Source organism: Protopterus annectens, chromosome 13.part0 (assembly GCF_019279795.1).
Source record: "Protopterus annectens isolate FY-2018-M chromosome 13.part0, PAN1.0, whole genome shotgun sequence".
Taxonomy (NCBI): Eukaryota; Metazoa; Chordata; order Ceratodontiformes; family Protopteridae; genus Protopterus; species Protopterus annectens.
In genome coordinates, this window is record NC_056747.1 from 518,860,388 (window position 1) to 518,876,854 (window position 16,467).

The following is a 16,467-nucleotide window of genomic DNA, read 5'->3' on the forward strand; positions in this document are numbered from 1 at the left end:
TGGTGACCACATATGGACGCAACACACAGGGTTTTAAAAACATTATATATAGACATTGGAATGTTCTTAAAGCGGATCACAAACTTAATCTTTTACTTCCTGATATATGTTCCTTCTCATTCAGAAGGGGACAGACTATGGGTTCCAAATTTAGTCATTACAAAAGAGTTGGACCTGATTTTCCTACTTCTACTCAGTTGTCGCTTATAGGTAAACCTATTGTTGGATGTATGCCTTGTGGACACTGTTCTTTTTGTGTCCGTGTTCTACGCACCAATGAATTTAGCAGCAAAAACACGTCTGATGTTTTTGACATCAATTTTTGGGGCAATTGTAATTCTGAGTGGGTCATCTACTTGGTGACCTGCAATTGTTCTGCTTTCTATGTCGGAAAGACCTCCAGGCCTTTCCGGCTTAGAATTTGTGAGCATTTGAGTGACATCAAAAATAAACGTATTAATAATGCATTATATAAACATTGCTTAAAACATGCCTCAGCCTCTTTTAAATTTGTTACTATTGATTGTATCAAGGGGAGATGCCAAAATAAACAGCATTGGCTTGAATTACTCCGCTCCAAGGAAAGAAAATGGATTATAAACCTTGGAGCTTTGTTTCCACCTGGCCTTAATGATCAATTGTAACAATCATTAATGTGGTGCTGTGATTGGTTATAATGGACAGCCCATTCGTATTTATATGGATGTATTCTGATACTCTGATTTTCATTTGTATATTTGTATTTCACTGAAGAAGGCTCCTGGGAGCCGAAACCGGTTTGATTTAACTATGTGTAGGGGGATTTTTCGTCCCTACATTAATAAACAATTTTTTGGATGTGAATCTTGCTGATGCTCGCTGGCGTTTTTTTGATTGCCTTTTTTTGATTGCTCTCCTCCACAAAACCACGTACATTTGTATTTATCAATTTTGGCAGCACATTTTCTTGTCTGTTAGTATAGACGTAAACAAGTTATAATCATAGTTTGAAACTAAAATGGGTCTGTGAAGCTGGTTCTGAAAGGTCAACACATGAAAATTGTACTTTATTTTTTCAATATTTTTTGCTGGTTGCTTGAGTTCCAGTTAAGTGAGAGTTTACTGTACAAGTCAGTGTCCTTCAGCACAAGACCCTCACTGATACATTATAGGGAAGAAGCTACCATTTCTGTGTGGGAGAAGCTGCTGATAAGGTTAGTATAATCCATGTTACGAATTAGTTAGTGACTTCTCTTCAAATGTCTGTAGTTGTGAGTTTACTATAATTTTTTTGTGTGTGGTATTGTCATAAAAATAAAAATTGACATCTTGGGAATTGGTGAACTGACTGAAATGGATATTTTTATATCCAATAATTGTATCTTCTACTGTGGTTAAGAAATTTAGTAAATCTTTTATTTAAAGAGAACCAAAATCACTGCTTGGTTGCAATCCAAAAATGATGAAATGAGCTCAGTCAGACTGAAAGGTAAGCCATTCAATGTCCTTTTGCAGTTTATGTTGCAACTACAGATAATTAAGAGAAGTTGACCATTTTTATGAGGATTTGTGGACATTCTTGGAAATGGCACTGGAAAAACATTATGTTCATCATGGCTAGATGTCAAAGCAGTTAATTCAGCAGCTTAAGAGAAGGCTTTATATATAGCTATCTGCAGATCAGCACCAAAATTGAACTAACTGTATGGTTTGCATTCAGAGATGCAAGAACTATTTTACAGTCAGCTAAAACAAAACTTGGAACTCACTGTGACTCAGGTCATCAGCTATGTATTACAGAGTTTAGAATTAAGCTTCTAGATGATAATCTTATTTTTTTATTTATTGTATTCAAAGTGAGTCTGTACTAGATGTAAAAAAAAACAGTTTTAAAAGATATAGATCTAGTAGATAAAGTACCTGAAGCACTATAGGTTCATAGGTTGGTACTAGGCTATCGGCCCTAAGGCCTATACAAGCCTAGCCATAACAATTCCCTGTGTATTTCTTCCCAAACTATTTACTTCCCTGGACCCCTGTCTAGCAGGGTGACTGACGTGATCCCCGGGATGAATTTCTTTCTCCCATCCAATTGTCAAGGTTCCTTTTGAAGAGGGCCAAAGAGATGATCTGCTTGACATATATGGGCAGTCTATTCCAGAGTCTGGGGAATCTCTGGGTCAGGAACCTATCCCTCCAGCATGTTTTGTTTATTGTGATAACAAGATTTAGATCCCTGGAGCATGTGGCTCTGAGGGATTGGGATTTCTTTAAGTGTAGCATGTCCAACAGCTCTGGGTTTGACATGGCCTTGTATGTTAAGCAGAGATCACCTCTGAGTAGACGATATGTGACAGAGTATAGCTAGAGCTTTTTAAGGCGGTCAGCGTAGGGCATCTACTTTAGGCTTGTGATTCTTTTAGTGAGGTATTTCTGCGGCCTTTCCAGTTGTTGCAGATGTCTTGAGAGGTACATACCAAACAGGGCATTGTATTCTGTAATGGGTCTAATGAGGGATGAGTACAGTGGGGACAATGACCTCCTTTTTTCTGGATGAAAAGCCCTTAGTGATAAGATGTGCCACACAGAACGATTTCCTGACTGTTGTGGCGATGTGGTTATCGAATGTGAGACCAGTATCCACCTGTGTCCCTAAGTATCTTATCACACTTTTGGGTGTTTAGTGCACTGCCACCTATGTGGTAATTCACGGGTGCATGTTTTTTTCCCCAAAGGGGATAACTATACATTTCTTGGCATTGAGCTTGAGCCCATGGCTCTGGCAACAATCATCTGTTTTTGTAAGGCCCTTTTGTAGAGTATCCATATCATTTGGGGATTCGATAATGGCTCCCAGTTTCCAGTCATCTGTGAACTTTGTTAGCCAGAGCCCCTTAGTGTTGGCCTGTACTTCAGAGAAGTAGATGCTTAACAAGAGCAGTCCCAGGACTGAACCCTGAGGTACTCCACTTGTTACTTGTCTGGAGCTGGATTTGGAGTCGGCTACTTTTACAGTGTGGGTTCTGTCAGTAAGCCAGTTGGCAACCCATCGGGTGACGTAAATATTAATGCCCAGCTTAGCAAGTCTATCTTTGATTCCAGAGTGGGGGATGGTGTCAAAGGCCTTGGCGAGGTCCAGATAGCCTGTGTGGACCGCCTTACCCTCGTCCACGGCTCTGGAGACTGATTTGAAGAAGTCAGTCAGGTTCAGGAGACAAGATCGGCCCTTCACGAACCCAAACCGGGTGGGGTCCAGTGTTTGAAGGTTGCCAATGTCTTTGTTTCCAAGTTCCATGATAATACGTTCCATGGCCTTGCAGATCAGGCTCGTCAGACTGATGGGGTGGTAGTTCCCGGGATCCAAGTTGGATCCCCCCTTGTGGAGTGTGCGCCACTCAGTGGGCACGAAGCCTGAGGTGAGGCTATGATTAAACATGACAGTTAGGTGAGGTGCCAGTTCATTTTATAGTTCATGTAGTACACAGCCCGGGATGTCATCTGGTCCCTTGGATGCTGTATTCTTAGCTTTGGAGAGTGCATTTTTTACATGTGTGGCCGTTATTACCGGAATTTAGCAGTCTTCCGGTATTGAGATGGGCCGTTTAGGGGTGAGAGGGGAGTGAAGTTGGCACTGAATTGATCTGCCAGGATATTGGCAATATCCTTGGGATCAGTATATTTAATGCCATTCTGTTGTAGCTCAGAGCATTGTCATGTAGATTATTGACATAGTTATAGAGTGCCTTGTGGTTGTCTTTGGAATCTTTGGAAATTTTATTTTCATAACTAGCTTTGGAGGATTTTATGAGGGATCTCGGCTTCTTACTGTGGAGAAGTTTGTGATACTGTCCAGGAGGTAGTATCAAAAATATCTGAAATAGAAAAAAGATCAAGAAGACAGAGTGGCTGTCTGTGGAGGTTTTAAAAGTGACATAGGAAAAGAGGAGTGCAAAAGGCAATAGTGATAAGAAAAATATGCCACTATGATTGCAGAATTTCAGGGAACAGCAAAGAGAAAGGAGGGCATATTTAAATGAACAGTGCAAAGAACTGGAAGAAGTTAATATTAAGGGTAGGACAAAGAGATCTGTTAAAGACATTTGGTGATATTAAGGGAAACTTCCATATAAAAATGGATATGATAGAAGATAAACACAGACAAGACCTAATAGAAGCAGGTATTAAAAAGAGAGTTGCAGGAATATGTGTAGACTTGTGTATGCTCATTTATATAGAGCCAGACATCCTAGACAGTGAAGTTAAACAGGCCCTAGAAAGCTATGCTAAAAACAAGGCTGGAGAAAGTGGTGGAATTGCAGGTGAACTGCTTAAAATCCTGCAAAATGGTGTTGATACAGTGTTGCTTGGAATTTCCCAGTAAGTTTGGAGAACAGGGCTGTGACCATTAGCTGGGAAAAGTTCAGTTTGTTTTCCATTCCTAAAAAAGGGGTACTGCTAATGAGTACTTATTGAACAGCCGCACTGTTCGTATTCTAACAAGATAATACTTGCAATCCAGCAGGAGCTAGACTTCTATCAGTATGTGGGATGAGAACTGCAATATGTAAAAGCTGGTTTTAGAAGTGACAGAGGCATCCAAAATCCAATTGTCAACATCCACTGGCAATAGACTGAGAAAAAAGGAAGGTCCACAAGAATACTTGTTTATATGCAAGTAATAAATTCATACACATAATTCATACGCTTACAGTTTATGAACATGCTGCATTAATTCACAAAAAACATAAATTAATGAATTCACACTCCTATAACATCCCCCACCTAATTTATCTCCATCATCATCTGGAAAATAACTTTTTTCATTCAGTATCCAATTAAATTTCTTCCAAGAATATGTATTGATTTAAACATGGACTGCTTTTTTTTTCTGTTGGAAATCCAAAATCAGTCTGTAGTCTGAATTTCCTCATTCTGGTCTGTTAAAATGATCCTTTGATGATTATACTGACAAATACTATCATTAGGGTCTACATTAGTAAGTCGACAGGGCAAAACAGCGAATGCACTTAAGTCAGCACATATTAAATGAAATGTCAATATCTCAGAACGGCCAGAACAGCGATTCTTTTTCCCAGGGGAAAAAAATCACTGGGCCAACAACAACAAAAAATTGACAGACAAAATAAAGTGGGGTTTCTCAGGTATAATAAAGTTTGCTCAAATGTGAGATCATTTCAGTTTCTGGAACATTTTTAGCCAAGGAGTTAGCAGGTATAATAAAATAGTTTTCTTCAGAAAAGGTTACAGGAGGTTAATGTCCGTTTGAATTGAACTGCAAGTGATTGCCATCTTGATGAAAGTCTGGATGGTCAATTGTCTCTTCTGGAGACTTCAGATTCCTGGGATGTAGTGATTCCCCCACATTGCACTCCTATCCTAATATAGTAGTTTCCCTCTTTCCTGCCTTCAAATTCAACATGGCCATACAGTCAGTTTAAGAAAAACTGAAGCATCTTGCACTGGAAAAAATCCTCTCTGTATACTCTCTACCATGTAGAAAAGCCTTAATGCCGCTTTTTCAGGTTCTAAATCTGAATTCATGACTTCCAGTACTGAAATATTTTCAGTCCATTTCTTTTAACAAGTCTTTTTAGCTATCTTCTTCATGACTGCCACAATTGTTGACTTACAGTTTAAGTAGAAATCGTATCCTATAATGAAAGATTGTTTTAATGAATAAACTCCGTTTCCTCTGTTAAGCAGTAAACAGTATGTTATTCAAAGTTACCACTACCCGGCTGCAATTCATATGTCAACCCATTCATCTTTGCTCCCCTTTAGACCTCTACCATTCTCAGAAGAATTTTTAATTCTATATTACAGACTTCTTTAGCCTTTGAGTACATGGATCATGACAAACTTGGCAAGTTCTTAAAGAAATGAGGATACTTAGTCTTTATTTAACATTTGTTTACCAGGAAAGTCCAACTTGGAACAAGCCAATTTTCAGTGGAGGCCCGAGGCAAACACTCCAGGTGGATGTCTGCGACATGGGAGAAAACTGGAGCACCCAGAGGAAACCCACATGAATGCAGGGAGGACATGCAGACTCTACGCAGAAGGCACCTCCTGCCAAGAATTGAACCAAAGAACGTGTTGCTGTGAGGTGACAACGTTTACTGGTGCACCACTGTGCCATCATCTTTTGTCAGCAGAGCATACCTCTCAACCTGGAAACATCAAAAATCTGGACAAGGCCCATGAAAAATAGGTACAAATCTGTATGCTGATTAACATACAATTTGCATACATTATTACGTAACCCCACCCACTCCAATGGAATTGTGGGATATAAACTTTCAAACGCAAACTGAACAACAGACAACCAAAATATGGCACCAGGCCAGACAGAGTCCCCCTGCAGACATTCCAATGCCCCATTAACTGGCTATTTCACACCATTTACCATAAACACTAATGTGTGCATACTGCTTTACTTCTACAATGATTATTTGGATTTTATTTTGCACTCTGCCACAGGAAAGTGTGTTCTGTGAGAGGACCATTCCAACCATCCTGTCCTTGGCGTTCTTAAACCCGTTGGCTCTTGAGATACTTATCCCTTATGTTAATCTGACTTTATTTTCCACCCAGGACTACCATGACTAAGCCCAAGACTAGCCCTAGAAACAAAATCACACTGGTGACATCCCAAATTAAACAGGCTGTACAACAGATGTACAACAAAAGGGGAAAAAATGGCAGAAATCAGCAGGCATCATAAGAACCTCGTACACCCCTCGAAGATTAAAGAATGAAGACAAGAGATAAGTCAAAGGCCAAAGCAGCAACACCTTGAACACATTGAACACACAGCTAAAGTTCAGAAAATATGCCAACTTTTCTTTTCACGAAAGGACTCAAGGTGTGAAATGTGAATCAAAAAGTGTGGTGCAATTCAAGAATGCATGAGACAGATATAAAGCAATTTTACAACTTTACATCTTAGTAGAACATGGATTAAAATAAAACTTTACTGGTCCATTTAAGCTGAGAAGTTCTACAGTCATGGAAATCTTACACAGATAAAATAGGGTGGAACAGCCTTCAGACTGCATAAAATAAACAGTATCAACTGTTAATTTAGGCCAGTTTTGCATAAGTATCCCAGCTGTGGTGACAGGATTGCCTATAATGATGGAAGTGCTTACAAGAACTGAATGATCATTGCCACTTATGTTAATAAAAGTAAAATCTATGCTGCCTGTATACAATATGAAGCATGTGCATTGTTTATGGTGATGACCTTGCTACACTAACTGCATAAGCATTAAAAAGCTTAAATTTTAGCATGTATAACTGCTAAAATCAAAAGGGCAGAGCAAATAATTTTTATGATTAGGGCCAAGTTCACAGTATCTTAGTCTTAATCATAAAAATAAAACATTACATTATGCAACGACTAGAACAAATCATTCAATGTGTAAAAATGCCCATTTTCTCTCTCTTAAATCTTACATACAAAGCAAAAGGCACAAAAAGGCCACACACAAACCTCATGGGGGGGGGGTCACCTTTATGGAGTCTGAGAAACAGACTCGGGCCTTGCTTCACCCTACAAAAATGCAAATAAACTTAGTGCTCATGACAGCCCAGTCAGCCCCAGATAGATAAACACTGTGCGCATCACAGATCCTCCAACAAAAAGACACAAAATTCCTGAACAGTTGCATCATCACTTACGCATTGCCTAAATTATTCAACTTTTCTAAACTTCTTTAAAACGTCTTTACAGCTCAGTATGACTGAAACAAAGTAAAAAGAACTACTATCGTAAAACATCCAACAATTTCAATATGTATTAAAATTACAAGCAGTAGACTAACAAACCTAAACAGACCACCCTCCAGCTACAATAGACCAAGAATAAGATAATGTTTATTAAAATTACTGCAGAATAGCAAAACTAAAAGTAATTACAGCAAAACGATTCTAAATCAGAGAAACCCTTCCACAAAACTTACAACTTACAGAGGATACCAGCTAGGTGCCACCAACCTCAAGAGAAAAGTAATCGCTAGAGATAGAAGCGCCTCATTTCCCTTTTTTCTACGTACCTCAATCTCAAAGTCTGGCAACTGGAAGGCAGTCCTGAAAAGGGAGCAAAAGTGGGAGATAGCCGGGGACCTTCCACCACGACTGAATCTCTGCCACAGATACCCAACAGGAGTCCTCATCCTCAGACATGTTCTTCACGCCACAATGGGACCGCGTGAGCAGCTTTACACTTACCACCCCCACGTTTACCCGCTCTCGCTGCCTGCTTCTTAGCGCTCGTTGCTGCTGTATTCCTGGTTCCTGCTTGCAGCCAGCTTGTAAAAAAATAAAACGAGCATTACGGTTGCTTGCTGCTGTATTCCCGTTCGCAGCCAGCTGGAAATAATGATGTGAGCTCCTTGAGCTCAATTCCGACTGGCTGGTAGCCCTGACGGCGCTGACGTCATCACGCACATGATGATGTCAGCTCCGACAGCGAGATTTAAAAAAAAAAAAAAAAAAAATGAAGCAAATAAAATCGGAAATGAAGGGGTGCCAATCGGGAATCGTGTCACCTCTTCATTTGGACCCCAAAACTCAGTAAATGCCGAGTAATTCGGTATGGTTGGGAGGTATGCAGCAGAGGAATCTATTTCTAGAACAAGATGCAATAGTTAGAACCTAATGCGGAGTAACTTGAATGGCTTAAGATAGGCAGAGGAGTATGACAAGGCTGTATATTATCACCTTACTTTTTCAGTTTATATGCTGAATGCAGCATGCAAAATGCTAGGTCAGATGAATCAGATGCTGGAATCAAAATTGCTGGGAGAAATATTAACAGACTCTGGTATAAAGATAATAATTCTATTGGCTGAAACTGAAGCATCAAAGACCCTGTTGATGAAGGTGAAAGGAAGTGCCAGAACTGGTTTGTTTCTCAACATAAAAAAATTGTCATCTAGCCCTATCTGTTCTTTTCAGATAGATTGGGAAGAAGTGGAGGTACTGACAGGTTTTATTTTCTTCGGCTCAAAGACCTCTAGAGATGGTGATTCCTGCTTTGAAATTAAAAGGGGCTTTCTTTTTGGAAGGAAAGGTGATGAAAATGTGGCAAAGACTTTTAAAAGCAAAGACATTACATTGTTTACGAAGATGTTCCTCGTGTTTCACTGTTGCAGTCATCACATTTGGGTTATCCTTGCCAGGGTAGCGCTCGACTGGCCCGAATACCAGAGGCTTAGTATTTCTGCGTCGGTTGCTGTCGCTTCAGGAATGACGTCAGGTCATCAGTAGTATAAAGTAAGGCAGCCAACGCCGTTACACCAGTCTTTCTTGCCGCGGAGCCCGAAGCAGAAGCAGTTTGCACTAGTGCCTGTCGGCTGCTACCTGAGTTTCTTCTTCCAAATTGAAGCTGAAGTCTTCTAAAGCTAAGTACCCCATTGGGGATCCTTTTTTCTTGCACTAACCGATGTCAGAAAAAGTTAACAATTGTCTCACCTGTGGAAAGCAAATACCACACAGAGACTTTCATTCTTACTGCGTCACTTGCTTAGGCCCAGACCACGTCGTCCCCCGCTGTCACTTCTGTGCTTTGTTCAACGCCAGAACTATACATCGTCGGGCCTTTATTGTAGCTAGGTATTTTTGTTTACAGTCCTCTAATTCCGATATGGCTTCGGTAAGCCACCCGACAGCAGATCTTCTGAAAAAAATGTAAGGATATAGAGAGACAGACTGCACAGGTCCAAGCCTACCGATGACGCTTCTGTTAAGCTAGTCGTCAGTTCTCCGGTCCTCAGGCACTTTCGCAGCCCCTGATGCCCACTTCTGTGGATTCGCAGGCCGCTACTGAGACCCTTTTGGAGTCCGGTATGCCACAAAACTCTTCGACTAAGGATCCTGCGGTTGTCTCTCCCTTGGATGGGTCCAGAGCCACTGAGCAGGCACCAGTTCTGAGGAAGTCCTTCACACTACTGATTCACGACACAAACAGATGACTTCTTTTGCATCTACCATTCTTTCGAAAACTACACAGTTTCATAGGCCCAGGGTATGAACCACACCCAAGAAACCGACCCAATCTCAGGCACCTGCTTCCTTGCCTCAGTCTAAAATGCTTAAAATGTCGGAAGACCTTATGATGCTGATCAGGGGAAGCCAAGCTACACCTTCCAAAAGAAAAAGGGATCTGTCCCTTGTAGTTTTGTCTGAACAGGAGTTTGACTCTGCATCTGAATATGAAGACATGCAACCCCTCTCTGCTTATGAGGATTCTGGTGCCGAGGATTCCATTCCTTCAGCACCTCCCCAGAGGACTTTTCCTTTGGGGAAACCCTTCATACCTTAATGGAGCATTTCCAGTGGGAAAGTCAGGACTACCCTCAGTGTAAAAAGAGGGAATTCTTAGATCTTCCACAGCACAGACCCCTGGCCATTCCCCCAGTCCTGGATGTTGTGGAGGATGTTTTCCTGGAATCCAGTTTGACTCCTGACACCCTCCCTCCTGCACCCAGAAAACTCTGCTTTCACGCAAGCACCTGAGTCACCATTACCAACAACTCCCCATCCTCGATCTATCCATTCTAAACACCTTCCTGGTGATACCAAATTCAAAATGCTCATCCTCCAGCAGCTGCTACCCATGCTTTCCAAGAATGCTTGGCTAGCCACCCTAGATCTAAAAGAGGCCTACCTCCATATTCCTTTCAGGGAATCATGCAATAAATATCTCAGTTTCAGGGCAGGATCTCAGCACTTTCACTTCTCTGCACTTCCCTTTGGCTTATCTACTGCTCCCAGAGTTTTCACAATGTCTGGCTCTAACCATTGCTTTTTGCAGACAAAGGAATATCCAGATTTACCCATATTTAGACGACTGCTTAATTCAGGCAGACCTGGCTCAAGCACCTGGCCTTTGTAAAGTCCTTACTAACCTCCCTAGGGTACACAGTCAACAAAAAGAAATCCAAACAGGTACTCCCCCCCCCCCAAAGGATTATATTCCTGGGAGCAAGCCTGGACACAGCATCTCAGATGGCATTCCTTACACTAGAAAAGCAAACTTTCGTGACGGCCTACTTCTCTCAACTAGCCACCAGACCCCAGTTATCTGCAAGGAAAATTCTGCAAGCTCTGGGGTTCATGGCATCTTGCATTATATTCATTCCATATGCCAGACTGCATATGAGGAAACTTCAGTGATACCTAAAAAGCCTTTGGTGTCAACACTCTCAAGACCTGGAGACTCTCATACCCATGATACCTTGCCTCAGAAAAGATTTCCTTTGGTAGGCTCAGCACGCTCCCACAACAAGGGACTACCTTTCTCACCACCCCCTGCCACCCAGACCCTCACCACAGATGCATCAGACTATGCCTGGGGTGCACACCTGGACGACAGGTGCGTACAGGGCCTGTGGAGCCCACAGCAAATCCATCTGCACATCAGCCAAAAAGAGATGATAGCTGTCCATCACGCCTTGACAGCTTTTAAGCCCCTTCTCTCCCCAGGGGCTCTCCTGATCTAAACAGGCAACACCACTGGGATGTGGTATAGCAACAAGCAGGGAGGGACTCACTCTTACCCTCTATGCAGGCTGGCCATGACCCTTTGGCTCACAGCCGCTGCCATGCAACTCCACCTGTTAGCACAATTTCTACCAGGTTCTCAAAACTCTCTGGCAGACCACTTAAGCAGAAATCTTTTGGACCCACATGAGTGGCAGCACGACAAAAGAACCTTCACCCTAATAACTCAGAACTGGGGCACCCCGAAGGTCGACCTCTTTGCCTTCCACACCAACCATCAGCTCAGCAAGTTCTGCACCAGGGAGCATCACTGCATGGCTTGGAAAGTGGAGGACAATTCTTATTGCTCCAGACTGGCCTCGCCAGCACTGGTACCCACTGTTGCGCAGCCTGTCCTCACTGCCACCATGGCATTTCACTCAGATTCCAACCCTCCTGACCCAGAGGGAAGGAGAATTCATGCATCGCCAATTGGTTCTAGATGTTATACGTGTGGCCAGATGCACTAGCACTAGAAAGTCTTATGCTGACAAATTGAAAAGTTTCTGCACCTGGATTCAGGCTAAAGGAGTGAATACGGCACAGCCCTCCCTCCCTCTCATTCTGAATTACTTAGCTGACCTACTACACAGTGGTCTCTCTTTTTCATTCATTCCTCTGCTCTCTGCTCATTTCCCCATTGAGCACACACTCTAATCAAACAGTTCCTAAGAGGGGCTAGCAACTTGAGGCCAACCAGAAGAGCACCAAACCCAGCTTGGGACCTTAACTTTGTGTTGGAAAAGCTCACCCTGCCCGCCTTCGAACCAGCCTCTTCAGCAGAGCTAAAATTTCTCTCCTGGAAGACCGCTTTCCTTATGGCCATCACTTCAACCAGAAGGGTCTCCGAGCTGGAGCTGCAAGCACTCATGGCTGTGGAACCTTTCATCATCTTTCATGCTGACAGACCTCAGGACTAACCAATCCTTCATGCCTAAGGTGGTGTCCAGTGTGGCTCTCAACCAATCCATTCATTTGCCCACCGTTTTCCCTAACCCACAGAACAAGGGGGAAAGGATTGTGCACTCTGTCTAGATGTGCACAGACAGCTCAGATTCTATCTATACAGGACTAAATCCTTCAGCAAGTCTGATCAATTGCTGGTTAGCTTTACTGCAGGGGCAAAGGCATCTCCAAACAAACTTGGATAGCACACTGCATCCATTTCTGCTACAAGCAACACAGAAAGCCTCCCCCCAAGGGGGTCAGGACTCACTCCACCAGAGCAGCCTCCAACTCTGCAGCTTTCCTCAGCGGGAGTCCCCATCAGGGACATCCTGGAGGCTGCCACCTGGACATCTGTTCACACTTTTACCAAACATTACCACCTGCCTATCTTCTACAAATCCAAGGCAGGGTTTGCTTCTGCAGTCTTGCAGGGCATCCTAGCCAGCCCCTAGTTTCCTCGACTGCCTCCACCTATTTCCTCAGCTTTTGGGAATCAACCAAAATGTGATGACTGCAACAGTGAAACACAAAGAACATAGTACAGTTATTTACCATAAATGTAGATGTTCAAGTGTATTCACTGTTGCAGTCCTGGTTTCCCTCCCTCCATCCCCCTCCTCTTTCTTCTCTTTCCTTACAAGGGACATATTGGTATTTACTTCCTGCTGGTGGGGTTCTTCCACCAGAACCTGGCTCCCACTTGGGGGCTCCTGACAGGTTAGGGCAAGAAAAACTGATGTAATGGCATTGGCTGCCTTGCTGAAGCGACAGCAACCGATGCAGAAATACTAAGCCTCTGATATTCGGGCCGGCCGAGGGCTGCCCTGGCAGGGATAACTCAAATGTGATGACTGCAACAGTGAATACACTCGAACATCTACATTTATGGTAAGTGTACTCAACTGTACTTTATCACAAAAGTCATGGTTTTCCCAGAAGTAACATATGTCTGAGAGATGGAATGTTAAGTAAGGATGTATGCCAGTGCCAGAAAACTGATTTGGAACTGAGGTGGTGTTGAAAATATTTGAGAATCCTTCGGACTGCAGAAAGATGGAATAGGTCAGTAATTAAGGAAATACATCCAGACTTTATTGTAAAGCTTGATAGTAAAACTAGAACTAAAATACTTATGCCACATAATGAGAAGAAAGTATTTGCTAGAGAAGACACTGATGCAAAAGAAGTGGGAGGGTGGTAGATGCTAAGGTGGATGGCCAGAATTCTGAAGCAATGGATGTGAATTTTCAATAACTTCTGAAACAGTTTGTGACAGAGAGGCTTGGCATGCTAAAGTCCTTGAGATCACAAAGCCAGCCCACGTTTGAATAGCAACTTAGAACAATGTAGGAGATGGTAAGGGAGGACGGCTGTGAGTGTATGCTGCCCGCTTTCTCATTTTGAGGGGAGGGTGATGGCTCTGGTTCACCACATGGGTGTTACCTAATGGGAGATCTAGATGTGTACCCTGTAGCACTCGAGTCTGTTGAGCCAATGCTGCCATATACATGTCTCACTGGAAGCTGAGGAGAACCCTCAGTGCGCAGCTGTTGGGAAGCTTGAAAGAGCTGCTGCATGGGGGGGGGGGGGTGATGCTGCTCACTGGGGAGGTGAGTTTGCCGTCCTGCTGGACCAGCTGGGCTGGCTCACTCCCAATCACCCAACTTTTGCCACAAACAAATGAGCTAATGGGGGATTCCGAGGCAGGAATGAGTGAATGAGCATAGGGCTCTCTCCTGCTCAAGAATCCCTGGCCCTGTGATCACAGAATGAATGGGAAGATTGGGTGTAGGTAGTGGAGCCAGTGAGCTTCATTCTCTGGAGATGCGAAAAAAAAAAACACTGCAATACTTCATTACATAGATTGTCATAGATGGAACAGAAATGTACAATAAATAATCTTAAGTAGCAATGAATTAACAGAGAAGACCTACTGCCATACCTCTCAACCTCTTGGAGCAAGAAATGTAGACAAAGCCATAAATAAAAGTGGGATAAAGTCCCAAAAACAGGCACAGTTTTTAAATATTGCTCTTAAAAACTCAGAAAGTTGATAGAATAACAGGTTTTGGATTAGCATGAATTTTCTGAAGGGTATGAAGTCTGAATCTCAAATGTTTGTCATTATTTTCTAACTTTAGTGTTTAATAAGTTGCCACTAATTTGCCGGAAAAACATAATTTTATGAAAAACAGACTAAAATATAAGGCAAAAATGTGGACATTCTGCAGAAATCTGTACAGTTGAGAGGAATGCCTACTGCATTACATAATTAGAAATTTGCACACTGTCATGCAGTGTTGTAGAGTGGGATGCTGTAGATGTACAGTGCTGAAACTCCTGACTCTAACTTTGTAGTCCGCAATCATTTTCTCTCCTGTGGCAGGTAAGTCAAGACTAAGGTTAAGAATTTAATTCCTCATATTGCACATATCAATCTGTACTAGTTCCTGTTAGTGACAGACGTACAGTGGATATAAAAAGTGTACACACCCTGTTTAAAATGCCAGGTTTTCCCACCTTTAATGTGACCTATAACCTGTACAATTCAATTGAAAAACAAATCTGTTAGGGGAAAAATATAAAAAAATAAAAACAATGTACAATAAGCTGGTTGCATGTGCAAATATCCTTAAAGTAATACTTTGTTGAAGCACCCTTTGATTTAATGACAGCATTCCATTTTCTTGGGTAGGAATCTATCAGCATGGCACATCTTGACTTGGCAACATTTGCCCACTCTTCCTTGCAAAAGTGCTCTACATCTGTCAGATTGCGAGGGCATCTCTTGTGCACAGCCCTCTTCAGGTCAGCCCACATATTTTCTATTGGATTTAGGTCTGGGCTCTGGCTAGGTCATTCCAAAACTTTAATTTTCTTCCTGTGAAGCCATTCTTTTGTTGATTTGGATGTATGCTTGGGGTCATTCTTGTGTTGAAAGGTGCAATTCCTCTTCAACTTTCTAGCAGATGCCTGAAGGTTTTAGGCCAAAAGTGACTGGCATTTGGAACTGTTCATAATTCCCCCCAACTTGACTAAAGCCCTAGTTCCAGCTGAAGGAAAGCAACCCCAAAGCATTGATACTTGACACTACCATGCTTCACCATAGGCATGGTGTTCTTTTGGTGATGCGAAGTTATGTTTTTTCACCAAACGTACCTTTTGGAATTGTAGCCAAAAAGTTCATCTTTGGTCTCATCAAACCATAACACATTTTCCCACATGCCTTTTGAAGATTTGATATATTGTTTTGCAAATTTTAGCCAGGCCTGCATGTTTTTCTTTGTAAGAAAAGGCTTCCATCTTGCAACCCTACCCCATAGTCCAGACATATGGAGAATATGGGAGATCATCACATGTGGTACACAACCAGTACTTGCCAGAAATTCCTGCAGCTCCTTCAGTATTGCTGTAGGTCTCTTGGCAACCTCCCTGACCAGTTTTTGTCTTTGCAACATCACTGTTGTCCCATATTTTCTCCACTTTTTGATCACTGTCTTCACTGTGTTCCATGCTATATCCAATGCTGTGGAATTTTTTTGTACCTTTCTCCTGACTGATACCTCTCAACAATGAGATCACTTTGATGCTTTGTAAGCTCTCTGCGAACCATGGCTTTTGCTGTAGCAGACAACTGAGTAAATGTCAGGAAAATCCTACTAGAAGAGGTGAACTTTATTTGGGGTTAATCAGTCTCTTTAATTAATAGCAGGTGTGTACCCAAGAAGACTGAATACTCTAATTAAATAAAAAGGTGCTTCAACAACGTATTGGTTTAAGGGTGTGTACACTTATGCAACCAGCATATTGCACGTTTTTTATTTTTTATATTTTTTTTCCCCTAAGAGATTTGTTTGTTTTTCAATTGAATTGTACAGGTTATAGGTCACATTAAAGGTGGGAAAAGTTTTGAAATTATTTATTGTGGTCTCAATTTTTTTATATCACAAAAACCTGGCATTTTAACAGGGG

The 16,467-nt window shown here is 42.1% G+C and overlaps 1 protein-coding gene across 6 annotated transcripts in view; it reads left to right on the plus strand.

Moving 5' to 3' along the window:
- GTF2I (general transcription factor IIi) overlaps positions 1-16,467 on the plus strand; it is a 1,956,122-nt gene that overhangs the window by 1,219,568 nt on the left and 720,087 nt on the right. The gene's annotated exons all lie outside the window — the stretch shown is intronic.